The sequence below is a fragment of the Podarcis liolepis genome (genome assembly GCF_965112155.1).
Source record: "Podarcis liolepis genome assembly, chromosome: Z".
In the NCBI taxonomy this organism is placed as follows: domain Eukaryota; kingdom Metazoa; phylum Chordata; class Lepidosauria; order Squamata; family Lacertidae; genus Podarcis; species Podarcis liolepis.
The window spans coordinates 9,134,637-9,155,362 of record NC_139570.1 but is presented as its reverse complement, the minus strand read 5'-3'; the positions used below and the strand labels follow the sequence as shown (position 1 = coordinate 9,155,362).

The 20,726-nt window shown below is 43.9% G+C and overlaps 1 long non-coding RNA gene across 4 annotated transcripts in view; it reads left to right on the top strand.

Annotated features, from left to right (window-relative positions):
• LOC310698897 overlaps positions 1–20,726 on the top strand; it is a 123,089-nt gene that overhangs the window by 59,270 nt on the left and 43,093 nt on the right. For 3 of the 4 annotated variants that reach the window (XR_014521795.1, XR_014521797.1, XR_014521798.1), the window contains one exon: positions 12,079–12,183. This is a non-coding gene — a long non-coding RNA (uncharacterized lncRNA). Of the gene's footprint in view, positions 1–10,350; positions 10,448–12,078; positions 12,184–20,726 lie in introns of all 4 variants that reach the window. The other variant, XR_014521796.1, reaches the window with a different exon arrangement.

The window sequence follows — 20,726 nt, the reverse complement described above, 5'->3', positions numbered from 1 at the left end:
CCTTTGAAGCACATTCCCCCACCTCAAAGAATTCAGGACATTGCCATTTATTAAGGGTAGCAAGGAATTGAAACTCTGAGGAGTAATCTGTAGTGCAGAACCCTAGGGACAGGGGACTCAGCTACACTGGCAAAGAAAAAGCGCTTCATATGCGCTGTATATACATTATAACACTCTGACACCAGATGGGGCTATGGGAGTTCTGTTTTTGCCAATTTCTCGTACAAAGTTTACAAAGCGTTTAACTGAAATGCTTCTTTGATGTGTCTAGAATCTAGTGAGAGAAAGTGAATCCACCCTGCTTCATTGTTAAAGGCTGGGAGGGAAAGGGGTTGTCTACAGTAGGGACAACTTTGTAGCTTCCATTTGGTTGTGAACTTCTTGCCTTGTTCATGTGCCTTGGAATCTTGACTTTCCATGCTTGCTCCTGAGCTTGTGCTGCCATTCACCTGAATAAATATTCCTTCCTTATTTTCAAGTGAGAGTTGCTGTCATATTTTGGGACAGGAACCCGGCAACCACAGATGTATGATGGGAGGAATGAGCCATTGCCGCCAGCAGCACTTTATTCCCACTGCAAATAGATGGGGTGGATTCTGATCAGGATCACAGTGGGGCCCAAGGCATTTTTGAAATCAAATAATGCAGCCAAAAAATACAATAAAAATTATGTCATCAGGTGATTGACAAACTTTGCTTTTAAGCAGTAACCGTAATAGTAATGTTGTCCTTGTGAGGTATGCTTACTTTTTAAAAGTCCCCCTTCCCCCGAGTACTGCAAATTGCTTTTTTTTGTTTGCTTGCAGAAGGCACAACCTGTTTTTTGTGTTTGTTCAGCTGGTGGTTCCTTTGAAGGCTGTAGACAGCTAGGAAGCATTTTTACAATGGCCATCACCTCCCATAAATATATGTCATTGCTTGGGCACTGAGTTAGCAGTTGTGCGGAAACCTCTCTTTCCCCCCCAAAAACTAGACTAGAAAATAAAGGCGTCACATGACCAAGAACCAATTTATTGGTGCTGTGCTTCACAAAACAACACTTTCAATTTCAGTACAGGTTTTTGGTGACACAAAAAAGCATGTTGCTTAACCAATCCGAGTTTTAAATCTTTTTTCGACCCAGTTTTCCTGCCAGCTTATAAGTTTCGTCAAAAAGGGAAAATTATAAAATAACTTGCATGTAGAATTTGAAGCCTATGTAGTAATGGACATAACTTTGTGATTGGACAGAAAATAAAGGAAACATACTCAGGGTCCCTTCCCACTCCATGATTCTATCCCTATTCCTATATTCAAGAGAAAGCAGGGGAAGGGAATTTCCAGCCTGGGTGTGGATGTGGCCCTCCAGGCCCCTCTATCTGGTGCTCAAATCTCTTCTTAGGTAACAGCCTCCACTTCTTCACACCTCAAGTATTATTTTGTTTGTTCTGCTTGGGTGAAATCTGTTCTTCAGCTATGAAAACAACTCTTTCTTGTCTGGGTGGAGAACAGGGGAAGGTGTGTTAGTGTGCCTAGGAATCAGCCTACTTCAAAAAGGTAAAATTAACAGTGTGTCCATTGCCCACTTTTGCCTCTCGCTCCACCCACCACTGTGTCCCTCTGAAGGCTGCTTAGGAAGGCATGTCACCCTTGGGTTAAAAAGCATTCCCCAGTCCTGCAGTAAAACCTCAAAGAGTTGCAGTTACAGATAGGTAGCTGTGTTGGTCTGCCATAGTCAAAATAAAAAAATTCCTTCCAGTAGCACCTTAAAGACCAACTAAGTTAGTTCTTGGTATGAGCTTTCGTGTGCATGCACACTTCTTCAGATACACTGAAACAGAAGTTGCCAGATCCTTCTATATAGTGAGAAGGTGGGGAGGGGTATTACTCAGAAGGGTGGTGGGAATCAAAGAGTTGTTGAGGGATTTTATTAGCCCACCTTGGAGCTAATAGCATCCTAAGGTGGAAGCGAACATCAGACAAGTGCAGAGCAGTAGGGCGCTGCTCTTGGCCCTGTTCCCAGTGTTGGGCACATTGTCTGGCCCCACAATTAGACACCCAGGAGTTACCCTGATTGTCTGTAATGAGAATGTCCATGCACCTGCTTGTGCCTATGCCAAGGCTCCTCGACATTTTAGGTCTGGGGGCATATTAGGAAATCTAAGAACCACAAGACAGACAAAAAACTGGCAGAACCTAATAAACAGGCAAAGCACCAATATACACCGCAAAACAAATAAAATGCAGACAAAAATGGACAGTGGGTCTTGCTGGGCACCACCAGGGTGTCTAAGGGTGCCATACTGGTGATCTCAGGGCTAAGCTTTCACTCCTCCATTGTCTCCTGAGACAGACGGATGCCAACAAAAGGAGTAGCCTTGACAAAGCAATGTCAGTGGTAGCCACCCATTTCCCATAGCTGGTTAGATAGATGCTTGCTGAGAAGCTTTTCAGCAGAGCATAAAGTCATTGCCCTCCCTGCTGTTGCCACCTCCAGTCACTTATTCAGTGGCATACCGCTCCTGATGTTGGACGCTCCATGCAGCTATCATGGCTAACAGCTATTTAATGCCATGATCCTTCACAAACTTGTCTCATCTTTCTTTTAAGCCACCATTTCTACTAAATTTAATGGTCACAAAAGCCTCTTGTGATTTATTTGAGAGAGAGCAAGATGGAACATTTGTGCGATGCTTTTCTTTGGGAACACTCATTCCAAAACGCTTTGCTGATGTTCCTTCCTGTATCACGTCGAGCTTTCCTTGCCCAAGCTATGCAGCTACCCTTCCCATACCCATATCACCACAGATGAAAACTGTTTATCTCTATGATCATATAGGACCAGAATGGCATGGAAGAGTCTATTATTATGCCACAGTTGCTATCCATGGTGCTGATCACCACATAACACTATTTAAAACAGCCTTTCTCGACCTTGGGTCCCCAGCGGTTGTTGGACTACAACTCCCAGCATCCCTGACCACTTGTCCAGTTAGCTAGGGATGATGGGGTTTGTAGTCCAACAACATGTGGAGACCTAAGATTGAGAAAGGCTTATTTAAAACAAACATGGCATTGCATTTGGATTTTGGACATTCAGAATATAATGTAAAAGAACACAACAACTGGGAACATACAGCCCAATCCTACCCATGATCATGCAGAAATAAGACCCATTAAGTTCAAAGTGATTTATTATTAGGTAAGACTGCATAAGATTGCAGGCATAACATTGGAAATTACTGAGGTGATAGATCAGTTCCAAATCCCCAGCCTGTGTAAAGGAAATCTCTTATAATCCTCTCTGTATTCAGAGGCTTTCTTGTTGACAGCATTGATTTAGCTTCCCTGGAATACTGCAGCCCATTATCAGTTTGGATTATAAAATGGATTCCTTGAATATCAAGGAATGCAACACTGTAGATTCAGCATCACACTAGTATTCAACGGTCATTAGGGCCATTCCCTTCTGCTTATGTTAGCAAAACTGTGGCTGTTAGATTTGCCTTTGAAGACTCTTTGGAAAACTCAGTATGCGGCTGCCTGATTAGTAACTAGGATTGGGCGTTGCTATCGTATCGGCACTTGAGAAGTTAAGTAGATCTCTACTGGATCAGGCCAAAGGACAATTAGTTCAGCATCCTGGTCACATAGTGATCAACCAGATGGCCAAACAGGCCCTGAGGGCAACAGGGCCCTGATGATTTTCAGCAAAGGGTATTCTGGAGCATTCTGCTTCCAGCAGTGGAGGCAGAAATGGCTAGCAACCAAAGTTAGCCTTATTCTCAATCTAATCCTCTTTTAAAGCCATCAGGCACCTACCTGGTCATCTTTCCATCACCCAGCAAAGACCTGTTTATTTCCCAAGTTCTTTACACAGATTTTTAATCTTGTTTATTGATTTACACTGGTCTTGGTGCTACTGGTTGTACCCTAGTGCAGGGTTTCCCAAACTTGGGTCTCCTGCTGTTTTCAGACTACAATTCCCATCATCCCTGACCTCTGGGCCTGCTAGCTGGGGATGGTGGGAGTTGTAGTCCAAAAAACAACTGGAGACCCACATTTGGGAAACCCTACCCTAGTGAGCCTGTTCCTGTTATTGATGAGTGAAGGTTAGTGCTTGACTTACTGCTTTTCTTTCCTGCTTGCTGTAGCACAGGAGTTCATGTTTAGTATGCAGAAGACCCCAAGTTAAATCACTGGCATCTGCAGGTATGAGTAAGAAAGATCCCAGTCTGAGATCATTGGCGAGCCACTGCCAGTCAGTGAAGAGAGCACTGAACAGTTTCATAGACACATACATTTAGAAGAGGTCATAGCTTAGCTTATGCAATTCGAGAAATGCAGAACAAAGCTGAGGTGCAGGAGGCTAGCAGTTACATGGTCTGGTTTCTCCATAAAAAGTGAGAGAATGGAGGATGCCATTTCCAGATTAAATAAGAGTGGAAGCCTAGGTGGAAAACTAGAGAAAAGAAAAAGTAAAGGCACTGAGAATCCCATGTATTATCAGAGAACCCCACGTGCAGGTAGTATCAAGATACAGGGAACCTGGCAGAGGGCCTTCTCGCTAGTGACGCCCGCCCTGTGGGACACCCTCCTGCCAAATGTCAAAGAGATAAATAATTTTACAACCTTCCATAGACATCTGAAGGCAGCCCTGTATCAGGAAGATTTTAATGTGTGTATCATGTGTTCTTTTATATTCTGTCGCAAGCCACCCAGAGTGGGCCACCCAGTCAGATGGGCAGGTACAAAAAATAAATTATTTTTACTATTATCTCATCTTCAAGTTCAGTGGTACCTCGGGTTAAGAACTTAATTCGTTCTGGAGGTCCGTTCTTAACCTGAAACTGTTCTTAACCTGAAGCACCACTTTAGCTAATGGGGCCTCCCGCTGCTGCCGCGCCACCAGAGCACAATTTCTGTTCTCATCCTGAAGCAAAGTTCTTAACCCGAGGTAATATTTCTGGGTTAGTGGAGTCTGTAACCTGAAGCGTCTGTAACCTGAAGCATATGTAACCTGAGGTACCACTGTATTCTGTTTTTACTCCATGAATGTTGCTGCTCAGTATCACAGTCTGAAATCTTACTTCCCAAGCTCATTGAAAGAGGATGAAATCCACTAGAGAGTAATGCATACAATCTATGTCAAGCTCAAACAACAATTGCAGTAGAGTTTGACTTTGAGAGGGTTTTAAAAAAAACACACCAGGAAAAAACCCCACAATCTCTTTCTCTAATGAAATTACCATGGGGAATTTCTCAGGGGAGAACACATAGCTCAATCTCATTTAGTCCAGGGGAATTTCCTTCAAGGTGAATTGACTTTCCTTCATTAAAATTGAGAAGTGCTATTAACTATCCATGCTCCCCAACCCCCTTTCTCCATTCACAGAGTATAGATTCAATAATAAACACAGCGGCATATTTTCAAAGGGAAGAGATGATGAAATATTTGGGCAGGCAGCATAAGACCAACTTGCAACATTTGTATCATTAGCCAGCCTGCAAACAAGTTTTGCTTCTGGGCTTTTATTGCTTTCATACGCAACATTTTGTTTTTTTTAAAAAAAAATCCATATTTTTTTCCTGTTTTAGTAAACTTTAGAACTTGTTCCATAAACCTGGCATAGCCTCTTTGTATCTTAACACCCTCATGCTTGATCTGCTTCACTACCTAAAGAGACCCCAGGAAAATTTGGCAGCTAATTGATAATGGGTGGGTATATTATTCATCCTTTGTCTAGTAGCAGCTGTGGATTTTAAAGGGAGAGAATAGGCATGAGTAGAGGATTCACTCTGTGCTAGCCAGGAACACTATCCCTCTCAGATAGCATGGAACCCAGCAGGGACGGCCGACCCATAAGGCAAGGCAAGGTGACAGGTTGATCGCCCCCTCCCCCCCCCCCCCGCTTTCTCCTGATGTAGATCTTCCCTCACACTTTCTTCCCTGGAGGGGGTGTGCTATTTTGGGACCACCTCAGGTGTTAAAATGTCTTGGGTTAGCTTTGCGACCCAGGGTCACTGGGAGTTGGTCACTAAGGGAGGCCAGAAAACTATGGAAGACTGCAGGTTTCCCTGGTACAGATTCAGCCACAATCATTTGCCCCTCTGCCCCCCTTTTCTTGAAAAATGTTGTTTGTTTGTTTTCCAGATATCGAGCCTGTCTACACACTTAGCATTGGGGGGGGGGGAGGTTTGCCTGGTGCACCTTTGTACATAGTTATTTGAGATCGTACACACATTTGTACCATAACATCACCAAAGTGACAGGAGCTATCTGTGTACACACAGGTAGACATGCTTTCAAACTAGTTCACAACAAAAATTGTGTTCTCTATTCTGCTCAGTTAGTGTTTCTACAGGCACTAAGGTGGAATCTACACACATATAAAAACCGTTATGAAAATGCTCTTTAAAAAAAGCGTTTTTAAAAATGCATTTAATTTTCCATAAGGCTCACCATCACAATCTGTGCCACATTGTATATTGCACTTAAAACACACTTAAAATGTTTTATTTGCAGCTGTATAGTTGAGTCATTTGTGTTACACACACACACACACACACACACACAGAGTTGTGTTAATATACTGATATACAGAAGATATGGGATGCAGATGGTGCTGTGGTCTAAACCACTGAGCCTTGTGGGCTTACTGATCGGAAGGTTGGTGGTTGGAATCTGCACAACAGAGTGAGCGCCCGTTGCTCTGTCCCAGCTCCTGCCAACCTAGCAGTTCAAAAGCATGCCAGTGCAAGTACAGTGGTACCTCGGGTTACATACGCTTCAGTTTACAGACTCCGCTAACCCAAAAATAATGCTTCAGGTTAAGAACTTCAGGATGAGAACAGAAATCGTGCTCTGGCAGCGCGGCAGCAGCAGGAGGCCCCATTAGCTAAAGTGGTGCTTCAGGTTAAGAACAGTTTCAGGTTAAGAACGGACCTCCAGAACGAATTAAGTTCTTAACCTGAGGTACCACTGTAGATAAATAGGTACCACTGCAACGGGAAGGCAAATGGCATTTCTGTGCACTCTAATTTCTGTCATGGTGTCCAGTTGCGCCAGAAGTGGTTTAGTCCTGCTGGCTACATGACCTAGGAAGCTGTCTGTGGACAAATGCCTGCTCCCTTGGCCTGAAAGTGAGATGAGTGCTACAACCCCATAGTCACCTTTGACTGGACTTAACCATCCAGGGGGCCTTTATCTTTATACAGAAGATACATAATGGGATAGGGAGGCAGCTAAGTTACTATGCTGCTTCCTGTTTTGCCTGTTTTGTTCACAGACAAGTCAAACATGATAAGAGGGAGTGGTCTCAATAGGAAGTCCTTTCTGTGTACACATGTACATAGCAAATGCTTGAGAAGTCCAGGGCTTTTTGTTTTTTCAGCCAGAACTCACTGGTTCTCAGTTCCTGCAGCTCTCAGGTGAGAGTCATTGCCATTATTAGAGAACAAGGCAGAGGGTGTTCATGGCGAGTTCTGAGACCTTTCTTTCTAGAAAAAGAAGTCTATTCTCGGCAGACAATGAATTATAACAATTCCCACAGGATGTGTTTCAGATTGTGTTTCTTTTTCCTTTCTCCTCCTGTGATGAGGCTGGATTTTAATATTTTAATGTTTCAGTATTTTAATTGTTGTATTTTAATCTTGTTTTTAAGTTGTATTCATTCAACTTGTTTTTATTATTGCTTGTTAGCCGTCCTGAGCCCAGCCTTGGTTGGGGAGCGCGGGGTATAAATAAAAATTATTATTATTATTATTGACAAATAGTGTGGGGTGGGAATGATGCAATGTGCAGGTAAATTCAATGTGCACAGCACCTCAAACAGGCATTTGATTAATCAAAAACACACTTTTGATTAAGCAGGGTAACAGCTCAGAAGAGTGAAACAGAACCCAGCAAATGTCCTTTAAATGTCTCTGGTCTTGTTTCCCTGCCTCACTGGCTCTGATGTTGCCTCAGACTAAGCTGAATGCCTAGATATTTCAGATTCATGTCAGAAGAGGCTCAGGCGGGAGAGCCTGACAAGAGAGAGCAGACTTCTTGTCTCCAGGCCCCTGCTAGGGTGAGGAGGAAAAGTTCAGAAGGTAATTCAAAACGGAGAATTGGCAATTTAGTAGAACATGATGGTTCTTTTGTGTGTGTGACAGCCTCCCTGTTGAGCACAGCACAGGTCTTCATAGAGGCTAAGTGCCCTGCGTTGTAAAAGCTAGGTTTGCAGCAGGTTTGGGTAGAGGAGAAATAATATAGTATGATAGTAATAGTGCTCAGTGCTATAGTACTACTCAGAATGCATACACACCATGCATTTATAGCGCGCGCACACACACACACACACACACAAAAAGAATCCTGGGAACTGTAGTTTACTTCTGGTACAGGACTGCAATTCCCAGCACCCTTGAAAAAATAAAATCCCCAATCCTTGTGGGTGGGGGATGTGCTTTAAATGTACTTTAAATGTATGGTGCTAATGCGGCAATAATAGCTAGTAACTGCAAAAGTTGCTAGAGAATCTTACGGGGATGCAAGTCCTCCATTCCTTTCCGTTCACAGTTCTGGGGTAGCAAAATATACATGCCAACCCATTATTATCTAATGGCATGGTTATAATTTAGAGCTGCATACTGTAAGAGGCAGGCAGTGGTGGCCACTTGCTACTCAAGAGCAGTTATGGCTCACCCTTAAAGACCAATGGACTTCACGGTCATTCGCTTTATAGTCAAGAGATGTCAAACTAGTCCTCTAAATAACTTCCCCCGTTATTTGTTATTGCTTTTGTTTGCATGTTTATTTCATGCCTTCTGCAGGCCTGCTTGCCTCAGGATGATTTGCCTCAAAGGAACAACCTTATTATTACTATGTCAAGGTTACCCCACAGTGTTTCATGGGCACGCCGACATTCAAACCTGGAACTGACCCACCTAAGAACTTGTCTACACTTCTGCTTGTCCTGTGCCTAGAAAGCACAGGTCTGAGCAGTTTCCCATTTCCCCCGTGCTTTCTAGGCAAGAGTCTGAGCAGTTTTACCTTTGCCGCATCATTTCCCCTGGAAAACCCACTCTTTAGTGCTAAATCTTCAGTCCGGGGAATACCCAATTGATATTTGCTCCAATTCAGCAGTAAACAGCAGGTTTTCCCCAAAGGGAAAGTGACAGGGCAAATGGAAGTGAGGATGAGTCTGTAGTGAAACATTCTATTGACTGCACAACACCGGCTCTCAGACCTCATCACAGTACACACAAATGCACAGAGTCATAGAATCATATAATTGTAAAGTTGGAAGGGACCACAAGGGTCATCTAGTACCAAGATCTTTTTGACCAGTATGGGGCTTGAACCCATGACCCCGAAGTTAAGAGTCTCATGCTCTACCAAAGTGCCTGCAGAACAGACACAGCCATTGCCTCCCATTTTTCAGTTGCTTTATCATTCTTGAGTGTATAACATAGTTCTGAATCTGATGTCTGGTCTGCTTTTCCAGAAAGCCTTCTATGTACCATGTCCACATCACCAAACAAAGCAGACAAAGGCTTTGGGGTCAAAGTCAATCAGCCAGCATGCTAAGTCAACAGCTGACCTTTCTCTGCAGAACCTTTCCATCTCTATTTTATCCCCCCCCCCACACCTCTGGCTCAGATTGCTAAGCCCTGTAGGGATGTTAAGAAGCTTTTTTCTGTGTGTCACTGGGGGGGGGGGGAGAGAAGGCAATTGGGCTGAAACTGATTCATTTTCCTTCTGCTGGAAAACAGCCAGGTCTTATAAATGGCCAAAGGTCTTATAAATGGCCAAAGGATGGTTTTAGGATTGCCTACACCAGGGGTCTGCAACCTTTAAGACAAAAAGAGCCACTTGGACCCGTTTCCGAAGGAAAAAAAAAACCTGGGAGCCGCAAAACCATTGTGACATTTAAAGCATGCGCGCCGCTGCCCTCTAATCTGACAGCGGGCGGGAAGGTGACATCGGGACGGTGCGTGACTAACGCACGCACCGCCCCCATGCGACGTCACAGCCAGTACAGCGCCCGCCACAGTGGGGAGTGTCGGGGTGCACAATGCACCTCCTCCCCTCGCTAGTATCCGCCCTGGAGCCGCGGCAAAGGTGTAAAAGAGCCACAAGCGGCTCCGGAGCCACGGGTTGCAGACCCCTGGCCTACACAATATCACTGTGAAGCTTTCCTGTTGTAAGTCTGCATGGAGAAGGAGTGTCTGTGTGATGTTACCATAATCAGTACAGAGCAAAGTCACACCCCAAACCCAAAGCATGTGTGGAAAACCTACATTGCAGTATTAGCAGAATTACTAATCCAATTAATTCATATAACACCTTTTTCTCACCCAAAACCTCCCCCAAATGCTGAACAGCAGGGCTTTTTTCCAGCCAGAATTTGCCAGAACTCAGTTCCTGCACCTCTCAGGTGGGCACCATTGCCATTATAAGAGAACAAGGAAGGTGTTCATGGTGAGTTCCGACACCTCTTTCTCTAGAAAAACAGCTCTGCTGAACAGCGTATTAAAATTACCATAGAGTACAATAAAATGTCCATAGCAAGCAAAAACATGTAACTGATGAATCCTAACTATAGGAAGTCAGCAAAGTCTAGGCTGGGATTGCCGTAGATACTTCAAATCCAAACTCTCTTATCCCAGCGGATCTTGGATTTCAATTGTGCTGCAAATCAGCAAAATCTCATTGCAGGGCGAGAGCCAAAGGAAAAGTTTTAGAAGCTAGGGGATTAAAGGGTGCTCTCACCAACTTTCCACCCCACCCCCCAATTATCAAACAAATGAAACAAACAGTCTGGGGGTGGGGATAATTTCGGACGCCTGCTGGTCTGGCTTTCCAGGACTGGAGGCAAATGATACAAAATAAACATTAGCTGAGCGAATTAGGGATGCAAGCTTTAGGCGGCCATCCTCAACACACTACTAGGGAGTAAGTCCCACAGCACACACTACTTCTTGGTCCCTACTTTTTAGTACCATTTATCACACAATCCCTTCCTTCCCACAGCATGCAATCACTTCAGTGCACTCTTGGGTCCCCCACTCCCTCAACCCATATCATGCACTACTCAACTGCTTGGTAAAGGTAAAGGGACCCCTGACCATTAGGTCCAGTCGTGACTGACTCTGGGGTTGCGGCGCTCATCTCGCTTTACTGGCCAAGGGAGCCGGCGTACAGCTTCCGGGTCATGTGGCCAGCATGACTAAGCCGCTTCTGGCGAACCAGAGCAGCGTACGGAAATGCCGTTTACCTTCCCGCCGGAGCAGTACCTATTTATCTACTTGCATGTTGATGTGCTTTTGAACTGCTAGGTTGGCAGGAGCTGGGACCGAGCAACGGGAGCTCACCCTGTCATGGGGATTCGAACCGCCGACCTTCTGATTGGCAAGTCCTAGGCTCTGTGGTTTAACCCACAGCGCCACCCGCGTCCCAACTGCTTGGTACTAGCCAACAAATCATCAACAAATTGTCAGTGGATAGAGAAAAGTTTTTCTCCCTCTCTCATAACGCTAGACCTCATGAACTTCCAGTGAAGCTGTAGGATTCAGAACAGGCAAAGGGGGGGGACCCTTATTCATGCAGTACACAAACTGTGGAACTCACTTCCACAAGACGCAGGGATGGTCACCAACTTGGATGGCTTTAGAAGACAACTGGACAAATCCACGGAGGAGAAGGTCATCAATAGCTACTAGCCTGGATGTCTGTGCTCTGCCTCTACAGTCAGAGGTAGCAATGCTTCTGAATACCAGTTGCTGGAAGCCACTGGAGCAGAGAGAGCCAGTGTGGTGTAGTGGTTAAGAGCGGTGGACTTGTAATCTGGTGAACTGGGTTCGCGTCTCTGCTCCTCCACATGCAGCTGCTGGGTGACCTTGGGCCAGTCACACTTCTTTGAAGTCTCTCAGCCCCACTCACCTCACAGAATGTTTGTTGTGGGGGAGGAAGGGAAAGGAGAATGTTAGTCGCTTTGAGACTCCTTTGGGTAATGATAAAGCGGGATATCAAATCCAAACTACTACTCTTCTTCTTCTTCTTCTTCTTCTTCTTCTTCTTCTTCTTCTTCTTCTTCTTCTTCTTCTGCTTAGATCCTGCTAGAGGGTTTTCCAGAGGCATCTAGTTGGTCATTGTGTGAGCAGAATTCTGGAGCAAGCCATTGGCCTTTTCCTAACTGAAGATCCAAACAAACTGAGGTAAGAATGATGCCATCCAGGGCTCAAGGCACTAAATCATAACAAACACCCTCACCAACACATCTATCTCCCCACCCTCTCACTTAGGGCCACAATGACTCCTCTCCTAACTTCTCCTCAGGATAGAACTCTTTAGCACCAAACTTAACTTTACTCACTCCATGCACCTGGCTGTCACCTGGGAGCACTATCTCTCCAACCCTTGGGCTCTCAGCTATCACCTGGGAGTTCATATTTTACAACTGATACTTGTGCATCCAGTGCAGAGGTTTCTCCTCCCCCAGATGACTTGTGTATATTTTTAAAAGTTCCCAGCGTTTAAATTAAGCTATTGCTATTTACAACTGCTTGCAGAATTTACAAGTGTGCACCCTGAATCTCTTAAAAGGCTACTTCTGCAGCAGCTGAGCAATAAATATTTTGCCCTTGATTGATATGCAAATTTCAGCTAAACTAATTGGATTTCACAGCTGCCTCCCAGGATCCCATGTATTATTCATAGAGTTTGATTCTGCGCTATGGAGGATGTTAGAGCTAATAAGCTGGAACCCTGGCAAAATTCAAAACAAAAGAGTCATCACAATCTATATGGCCACAATTGAGTCAGATGACTCTTAATTTCCTACTGGATCAATGCAAAATAACCCATTCCCAATGCATCCAAAATCACAGAGTCATAGTAACCTAGACTTGGAAGGGACTTAGGTAGTTTAACCCCTGCTCAATGAGGAATCTGTAATGTAGTATGAAATGACAGCATTCTAACAGATAACCAGGCTCTGCTTAAAGTGCCTTCATCAAAGGGAGCCCAGAACCTTCTAAGGCAGTTGGTTTCACTGTTGAACTGTTCTTTAGTGTTTGGAAGTTTCATCAATGTTTCATCAAAGTCAGCTTTCTTGCTATTTCCACCTGTTGGCAGTAGTTCTGCCTTCTGGAAAAACAGAGTAGAAGCCTGCTCCATCTTTTTGTAACAGCCCTTCAGATACTTGAAGATAGCTTTCATGTGTCTACTTTAATCTTCTCCAAAGGCTAAATAATGGTTGTGTCCTGGTTCCTCTGTCCCAAAACAGGCAGACAGAGACTCTTACTTGGAAGTAAGAAAGAGATCATTATTCAGGCAAGTAGCCATGCAGCAGACATAGAGCTCAGGAGTCATGATTCAGGAGGTTAGGAGCAAAGCAAGGCGATAAGGATTGGACAGAAGAATCAAATGTCCATAGGTACTTGTGTTTCACCCACAACCTCAATTTTTCTTGAGTTAAAAAATGCACACACATTTGTGGGTGCACATAAAAGCTCTGTGCAAGCAGGGAACTTATACAGGGGCATGTCGACCTAACCAACCTCACAGGGTTATCGTGAAGATAAAATAGGATGAGCTCCGTTCAGAAAGGAGGCTTTTTTAAAATAGAAAAAAAGTAATTGATAAATATTGTCCAGATCAAACAAAGATCCTCAAGGCTGAGTGAAGCACAGAAATCATCCATCATGGATACCTGCTGAGCCACTAGAAGACAAACAGCATTGCCGTTAATGGAAATCGCTCAAATAATAGCACACATATCAACATAGCTGGCATATTATATCAGACCATAATACTTTAGAGACAGGGAACTGTATCTTCATATTGTATATTACGTAAGCTGAGCTCTGAGGAAAGCTGGGTGATGAATCCAAGTAAAAAATGGTCCAAGGAGAGGATACATCACCTGCAGGGATGCAGACAATTTTTATCATCCAAGAGCCTCAGCATTTTTTTAACATAGACAGACAGACATATTTGGTGGTGTTAACAACTGCTGAATAATACATAACATCACCTCCTTCTGTTTGATTTCACTATCTTTTCCTTTTCCTATTCAATTTAAGCACATTCAAGCGCATTCATTCTCTTAGCAGCTCCTGCTTATCTTTCATCTCTGATTCTTCTCTGTGTTCCCTTCTTTGGTCTCTGCTGTGGGTTCTTTCTTTCTTGTTAACCCCCCACCCACCCCACACCCACCCCAAGTATTTCCCTAGATATCACATCTTTATTCTTCCCCCCCCCCTTATCACTCCCTGTCTATTGCTAGTATAAAAAAAAAATAGTCGCTAAACTTATTCTCCTCCTTTCTCTTTTAAGTGTCCCATTTATTTTGGTGATAGATTTTGTCCTCCTCCAGTTTGTAATTTTATTATACAGACCTTGGGAGTCATAGTGGATAACTTGATGAAGGTGTTGACCCAGTGTGTGGCAGCTATGAAGAAGGCAAATTCCATGCTAGGGATCATTAGGAAAGGAATTGAAAATAAAACCTGCTGCTATCATAATGCTGTTGCACCAGTTTATGGCGTGACTGTGTTTGGTATACTGTGTACAGTTTGGGCCTCCAGGCGGATATTTGCAGGGTTGGAAAAGGTTCAGAAAAGGGCAACCAATGATGATCAAGGAGATGGAATGACTCCCCTCTGAGGAAAGGCTACAGCATTTGAGACTTTTTTTTGGTTTAGAGGGGGGTGGGAATGAGTAGCAGATGGCATGATATAAGTTTGCAAAATTACACATGGCATGGAGAAAGTTAGTAGAGATCCAATGGAGAAAGTTAGTAGAGATCCAATGGATCTGAACGTTGGAAGACTCAGGACGGATAAAAGAAAGTCATCCTTCATAATTTAAACTATAGAACTTGCTCCCAGTGGAGGCAGTGATGGTCAACAACTTGTATGGGTTTAAAAGAGGACTGGACAAATTAATGGAGGACAAGGCTATCAATGGCCACGAGCTCTGCCTTCATGGTCAGAGGTGGTGATGCTCCTGGCTCCAGTTGCTGATCAAGTCCTGCTTGGGGATTTCTCCCAGGCCTCTGGTTGGCTATTGTGAGAACAGGAAGCTGGACTAGATGAACCATTGGCCTGATCCAGAAGGCTTTTCTCATGTTCTTTTTCCTAGTTTTGTATCTGTTTGAAATTAGGATGCAGCTGCCCTTTGGCCTCCTGTCCCAAATAAACTGCCCTTTTCAGCAAGCATCCCACGTGGCAATGGTGAGAAAGCATCTCCCCCTCCACTGGCTTGGCCAATTACAGTCCCCAAATAGCTTGCCTCAACTACATGCCCAATAGGTTGCAATGGGGAGGTGAGGCAGAGGAGCCCCCTCCATCAGCCTGGCAGCAGCTAACTGCCACTTGGCTTCTCTCTTTCCAGAACAGCTTCTCTCTCAATGGTCATTCAGCTGCATTGCTTCAGAGGTCAAGGCCAAACAGCCCTGCCCAATGGCCTGTCAGAGATCCAGCGCTACTTGGCTTCTCCCTTAGGCAGAGGGAAGTGACTGGCCAAAGCCAGAGTTTCATGGCTGAGTGGAGATTTGAACTCAGATCTCCCATGCACTCTAACCACTACACCACACTCCTTTCCTTTCCTCCCTAATGCATTTTATGTCTATCTTTATGTTGTAAGCCTGTGGGAAGGGCAGCTCTTGTCTGAAACGTATATACAGTGCCTCAGTTTGTAAGTGCTTTATACTACTCTGGAATACAGGACCTAATATATCCTGCATATCCTTTGCCCATTGCTCCGGGGGCATCATTCCCCAAATGGTACCTCCTCATCTGTTCTGCTGTGGGAAATTACTGGAAGAGAAATCGTATGATCCATTGCCACTTTCTGTCCCTGGCTACTAAGAATTCAAATGTACATGCCAGAAAATGCATTTGAATTCCCATCACCAACCCAGCTGTACAAAACAGAAATGAAAATTGGGATTCACTTATACATTGCTAGAAAACAAGAAGAAGATGTATTGAGACATAGGAAGGTCCACAGCCTGGCATACGAGCCTTGGAGTTAATTTAGTGCCATTTAATCACAGTCCCTGGCCTTAATGGGATAAAAATGGAAAGTATAAACGCAGCACAATTAAGCGTGGTGCATAGGCCATCGCGAAATCTTAATCGCGCTTAATGATATATATTTGTCATCCAGACTGAAACAGGTTTAGAAAGTTGGGGTTTTTTAAAAACAAAGATGTTTTATAGCACTGAGCTTTAGTGCCAACCTCTTAACTGCTGCTGTAATTTCTAAATTTCCCATGGGAAAGAAGTAGTGTATGAAAGAAGCCATTAGCATGGAAAAGAAACTCATTCACATTTTGCCACAGGTGGAGATGGCAGTGCTTATAATAGGAGACACACTGATTTCCGTATGGGGGAGGTGCTTAGCCAATTACAGGTATGAAAGTAAGAATAGCCTGCTGGTTTGGGCCAATTCTAGTTCAGAATCCTGTCCTCACAGGAGCCAACCAGACACCTGCAGGAAACCTGTAAGCAAGTACTTTTAAACATTTTGTTGGGGATAATTCAAACTAAAAATTCCCTGGTGTCAAAAGGTCATTTATGTATGCCACTCCTGCGGCTCATGTTTAGCCCCAAAATGGAAAATGAGCAAGGTCCCAACTAAAGAAGAATGGCAGCTTAAGCTGATGGAATATGCGCAGCTTGCAGACTTAACATATAGAATAAGAGAACAAGAAGAACATACTTTTAGAGAAGAGTGGAAAACATTTATTGAATATATGGGGGGGGGGAATTGTGTATACCTGAAAAGTTGGCAGCATCCAGATAAATTCAACAGTGTAAATAAGTTTTGATGGATGTAATAATGGAATACTGAATGGTTTAGTTTTTGTAAAATATGCAGGGATTTATGATATGCAAAAAGAATCATGGAAAGAGAAGAAGAGAAGTCATTGATATTTTAAGGATGTTTAAATGAGTATTTTAAATTGTAAAACAGAAAATTTAAATATTAAATATTTTGATCACCAAGAGTCACCATGTCACTTTCATTTTATTCTTCACCTCCTCCCCACACAAAATGCAAAGCAGGGATGGGGTGACTGCCAAATACTGTTGAACTCCATCAATCCTAGGCAGCATACCTACTGGTCAGAAATGCTAGGAGCTGTAGTCCAGTAACATAAGGAGGGATGGGTTTTGTGGGAAGGAAACCCAAATTTATCATGTATTTTCAGAAGGCCCAGCCTTAAGCTGCATGTTAACTTTCCTTTCCTATCTCAAGTTCTCCTTTCCTTTCTGAAGACCCATCTGGCAAGGCCTAGCTGGGAAAGGGGGCAAGTAGGCCTTCACGGGGACCTGGGCAGTGAGAGAAAACCAGGCTTCTAGTGTTATGTATATGTCATCACCAGTCGCCCCATACAGTTGCTGCTCCAGACAGTTTTTATATGGGGGGGGGGCAGGAAAATTGTCCTTACAAAAAGGATAATGAAATCTTTGGATTAGCAAAGATGCAGGCTATAAAATCTCCTTTCAGAGCGATTCGGTTCACTTACAGCATTTGCTGAACTGAGAGCCAAGCCACATGGCTCTTTCTTCACTTGTTCCAGGATGCACAATGAAAAAAGCCTGAGAAGGGGCGGGGAGCAGAGCCTGCTGAGAGTCATGGGTTCCCTCAAAGGATCCTGGGAACTGCAGTGTGCTAAAGGTGCTGAGAGTTGTTAGGAGACTCCTGTTCTCCTTCCAGTTCCCAAAGGGGTTTAGCAAACTTTCTTCCCAGGGAACTCCAGCAAATTTAGCTCTGAGAGGCAAATGGGTTTGCTAACAACTCCGTAGACAGCACCCTTAACTGTGTGTTGTGAATGTGGCCTTTTTGGTTGGTCCATGACAAGCAGATTGTCACTTGGTGACAACAACACAGAAGTGGAGCTCCTTGGTGATAGCATATCCTTTGGATAATTTGTGAAGAAGAAACAGTAATCACCATTAATTGCTTCTCAAAAATGTAAATGTTTACCCAAGTTGCATTGGACACTCTTAAATTTTTTATTTTTGTTTTGTATTTTGCTCAGCTGTATTGGTGGCACATGTCTGTGTTTCAATCTTGCTTTATAGCCTGTTTTTTAAAAACGGTTTTATTTAGTGTTGTTTGCGTTTCCACTGTCATTATGGTATTTTCATTGCACACTGCTCTGAAATTTAAAAATAATTATATTTAGCGAAATAAATTGTTAATACACAAACAAACACACCCACACACACTTAAGCTGCTGTTCCACCTGTGATGGAAAAGCTATCGGTGCTGTCTATATTCCTCTGTGGGTGGAAAAGCAACTGAGGAAGGGAAATTTTCAGATCCAAAATAATCAGAGGGAAAGGGTTGTGCATTCAGTCCCTTCTTCCACTTCCAATTGGAGTTTTTCTTACTTTTTAGCCATTGAGAGATTGCTACCTATGTCTGTTAACATCTAGTTTAACCCTCACCCACTGCACTAATTCGCTGTTGCTTAACTCTGATGGAGGGTGTAACTGTTGTGATTTAACCAAGGGGCCATAATTCAGTAGTAGAACATCTGCTTTGCATGTGAAAGTCCCCAGATTTGATCCCTGGCATCCTCAGACAGGGCTGGAATATAATTCTGTCTGAAATCCTGGTGGGCTGCTGCCACTCACTGTAGACAATACTGACTTTGGTGGACCCAAGGTCTGACCTGCGATAAAGCAACTTCTTTGGATTATCTTTTGTACTTGTTACCTTTTGCTCCCATTCTGGCTCTGGTTCTTAGAGACAACAGCCACTCTCTTAGTCTGACGCTATTTCAAAACCTGCAATGGGAAGGAAATGACCCACATAAAACTTTTATGTTGCTCATTACCTTCAAAACTCATTTAGAGAATTGAACAGTCCGTGTGAATCCTCTGTCACAAGCCCAAAGTGGCAACTGCAGCTTTATCCATCACAAAGACATTATCTGGGCAAGAGCCAAGCCCACCAGAAGTGATGTCACACATAAATTCTACACCAAACAGATCCAACTTAGAAAGGTAGCATATATTGTCTTAACTCCGGAAAGCATTCAAACTCCCAGCTGAGAAGCCCTTCACCTTCTTCCACTAAAACCAGAGGGGAGAGGATACTTGTGGCCCTCTAAGTCTTGCTGAAGTACAACTCCAATTATCCCTGATCCCTGGCCAGTTATGCTGGGTGCTAGAGTCCAGTAGCATCTAGGGTCACTGGTTCCATATCCATGCCACACAAGCAAAGGTGCAGTGGTCTGGGGTTGCGAGCATTCAAAGATGCATTACTATTTCTGCAGCATGGTCTCCAATGCCCCGGAGCCACCCAGTCAGCTTGAGAGAGGAAGCTTACCACGGTACGTTTTGTACTGATTGGAGCCAATCAGAGTGAAAGGAAGTGAGTCAGCCACTGAGGATTGGTTCCTAGGGTCCCTCTGGAGAAGGTGTGCAGCATGATGGAGCAGTTGTTCTATATGCTCCGAAGAATTTTAAAACCACTGGCAACACAAGGTGCTTCAGTTTCCAGGGAATGGCGTGCAAGTTCTGTTCTGTACAACGGAACTTCAAGGAAAACACAACTGAAGCCACTCCAAAATAGGATATTAGAGCACTCCAAATCATTTACCCTTGCATGAACACAGAAAATAGATCTAGCCGAGAGGCAGCACATGGAGAGACACACTGATCGTTGCAATACATCCCTAACTGTTGTTGTATAATTATAAAATAATCAAGAAGGGTGTGTGACTGAGGTGGCATGGTTGTGATTACCATGGGCACAGGCAAACTCCGGCCCTCCAGATGTTTGGGACTACAATTCCCATCATCCCTGACCACTGGTCCTGTTAGAGATGATGGGAATTGTAGTCCCAAACATCTGGAGGGCTGGAGTTTGCCTGTGCCTGGGCTAGAATGACCCTCAGGGTCCCTTCCAACTCTATGATTCTATGATGGGGGCCTTCATAGAGCCTGAATTTGGTGCTGCGCTATGTGGTGCATAAAGGAGCATTTTCTTCTTGGTCAATCCTGAATCTGTTGTCAGTTCCTTTCACTGGGTGTCCCTACCCCTGACTAAAATTCTGTTGCTCAGCGTTTAGGAAATTGTAAATGCTGGAGGTGTTCAGAGTTGGATTAACCAAGAAGTCAAATCATCTAGAGCAGCAGTCTTAAACATTTTCACACCTGGGACATGCCTTTACCCTAAACATGCATTATGGGACCCGATTCTTGATTTCTGTGCAGGGTGGTAGTGCTGCTGGACCTTACAAGTTGAAAACCAGCTCTCCAGAATAACTGTCTATTTACACCCAGGAAGACACTTTCATTTCATTTTATTAATTGCCACACATCTTCTCTTTTTCTGCACTCTTCTTTCTACTCTGAATATGTATTCATCGCTTCACACACCCAAGGGTATGCCAAAGCATTTCACAGTAATAAATTCAAAATGCATTAAGAAGTTCAATAAAACAATGCAAAGTACTAAAAGTGTTCATCAAAGGGGGGCAGGAATCAGCACCTCTGTCAGCACAAAACACACATTCCTTCCACACAGCCTAAACCTCAACAGCCTGACCACCAGGGCTATCCAAATACCTGAGAGAATAATATGCCTCTGCTTGGCACTGCAAGATTGGCAAAGTTAATGCCAGTCCAGCTTCCTAGGGAGGTCATTCTGCAAGTTGGAGGGGGGGCGTTGCTACCACAGAAAAGGCCAATTTTCATGTTACCACCCTCTGAGCACCCTTGGAAGGAGA